The sequence below is a fragment of the Triticum aestivum genome, chromosome 4A (genome assembly GCF_018294505.1).
Source record: "Triticum aestivum cultivar Chinese Spring chromosome 4A, IWGSC CS RefSeq v2.1, whole genome shotgun sequence".
Lineage (NCBI taxonomy): Eukaryota > Viridiplantae > Streptophyta > Magnoliopsida > Poales > Poaceae > Triticum > Triticum aestivum.
Genome location: NC_057803.1, coordinates 697951661 through 697954389, shown reverse-complemented (window position 1 = coordinate 697954389; position 2729 = coordinate 697951661).

Below are 2729 nucleotides of genomic sequence, written 5' to 3'. Positions count from 1 at the left end.
TACCACCCAGTGGTAGTTGCCCCACATGTCTCATATACTACCATATTGTACTATATATACTATTTTATTATTTTGAATATGTTCATATACTATATCTAAGCTATTTCAAAGCAAGTTACATAAAAAAATTGCATATGAGCCCATAGTTTTTGTTATATTTGTGAAATACGTACATATTTGTATGTAAAAAAGAGCATACTCAAAAAATGGTACATACTACTTAAAAATTAGTATATATACTACTTAATTATTGTTATATACTACATACTACACATACATACTTTCGGTTTCGACAGATACTACATACAACATACAAAACGCAAGTGATGGTAACTACCACTGATATTTATATATATATATATATATATATATATATAATCATTTAAAAACACGTGATGGTTACCAGATGCCTGCTTCTATAAACATGTACCTCGCCGGTATTTGCTATTTCAAGATCATCATCATAGTTCTGGACTTCATCAATTCGGTCGTCTTGATCGAATATCATATCACCCTCTCCGGTATTGTTCAGCTATTGGGAGCCGTTATCTTCATCATTCTGATCATCTGGGCCGGCTCCGGGAGCGTATCAGGTCGAACATAGTGTCTTCACCTTCGTGTCTGCCGGTATTGTCCCCCATAGCTTTATTGATATGCATTTCCAATAATAGTAGATAATACATATGCATCTCGAAAGCTGAAACTGAATCATAATAGATAATTAATATGCATCATCAAATATAATCTCGAATACATCATCGTCTTGAATATTATCGAATAATAAATATTATAGAATACATTACTAGATAGCTAATATAGATCGAATACTATCGAATTATCTAGTTCACTCACGGTTCCTGAGGCGCGAGCGATGGACACCCAAAGAGAAGGAACAATCACAGGATCATAGCTAGGGTGAGATCCTGAAGAACCTGCCAGGTATTGGAGAACCTAATGTCCATAGCAGCCATGTAGCAACTGACGTGCTCGTCATCCTCCCTGACACGGCTACATACCACCTCCGGCCGGGCCGCCTCCCTCCACATAGGAACGCCACCAAAGGAGCTCCGGGTGGATGACATGACCCAGGGCCAGATTCCTCACCAAGCGATGCGCCCCTGAAGGTAGCACCTCCCAGTGCCATCCCGACGGAGCCAAGTCCCGGACATGGCTCCTCTGAAGCAGGACGTCGTCGCGAACGGGTTGACGGCGAGGATGCAGGTCGGGCATCGTTGACGTCAAGAACAAATACTAAAAAAACAATTTGACATCAACAATTGGACATTAATCTAAAAAAACAAAAAATAAGTAAAAATAAATGTATGTGTGTGTGCGCGTCTGTGTACATGTGTGTGTGTGTGTGCGGGCGGGGGCGCGTCCATGGCGCAAGCAGGGGGCTCACGGTGCGGCGCGGCCGGGGCGGCGACGGACGGTGGCGATCGACGAGTGCGGCGACGGGCCGGCGGGGTACGGAGCGGCGGCGAGATGTGGCGATAGATGACGGGGACGGCGACAGGGATGGACCGTGGCGGCGACGGGGACGGGGGCGGTGACAGGGACGACAACGACGATGGCGCGTGACGGGAGGCGGCGACGGGGACGGCGTTAGACTGGGGCGGCGACGGGGACGGCGTGGGACTGGGGCGGCGGCGACTTCGAAGTAGAGGAGAGGAAGTGGAGATGAAAACTACAAATTTTTGTAAGTGCTATATATATAGGAGGGGCCTTTAGTACCCGTTGAAGCCATGACCCGGTTTCATCAATACCATTTAGCATGCTTTCTTATGAGTTTGATTGACGTGTATTTATTGTAAAGTGGTTGTGGCGGGAATCCGAGAATAATTACCGTGGATACTACATTTGCGAGTTCATCCGCCACACGACCTGTGAGCGGGGCTATTCTGACCAAAAATATGAAGTACGTGAACAATAATAGTCATTATTTTATTACCATAATTTGTGTTGAGTTTCATTCATATATATATGTATTGACCACCTTCTTCAAATTAGATGTTTCAGATGCGGGATGAACTCCTACCACAAGATCGCATACAAGCAATTCAACAGGAATTGGTGGGATTCTTTCTTGACCACGTCATCGCTAAAGATGGAGAATACCATGTGGAACTTGAGTTCAGATGTTAGGGGATTGTAAGAGATCTTATTGTATATATGTAGCGAGTAGTGTCAGATAGATATACGAAAACTTATTGTTTGACCAATATCTCGGAGAAGGAGAGGCCGATCACTTCTCTCTATATATGTTCATGACGATCATCTGTATTTAATGGTTTCCTTCATTTTCTTACTAGCTAGCTAGCATGTCGAGTCCTCTCTATACGTATAGTACGTAGCGTCGACTAAGCACGGAGATAAGAGAGGACACTTCTCTCTATTAGCTAGCTAACACAATATATGAAACCCCTAAACTAACTCAACAAAACCCCCAAAACACCCAAGCCACCCCCCTTCAAAAAAAAAACCCCAGCCCCTGAACTGCTAACGCCTGGATGCCTTTTGTTCCCGGTTGGTGCTACCAACCGGGACAAAAGGCTCTCCTGCCTGAGAAGCCGCAGCGGCCACGTGGAGCCCCATCTGTCCCGTTTCGTAGGCAAACCGGGACTAAAGGTATTGGGCTTTAGTACCGACACATTAGTCACGGTTGCGGAACCGAGATAAATGGGCCTTATGAACCGGGACAAATGCGCCTTTTCTACTAGTCTCGCTTA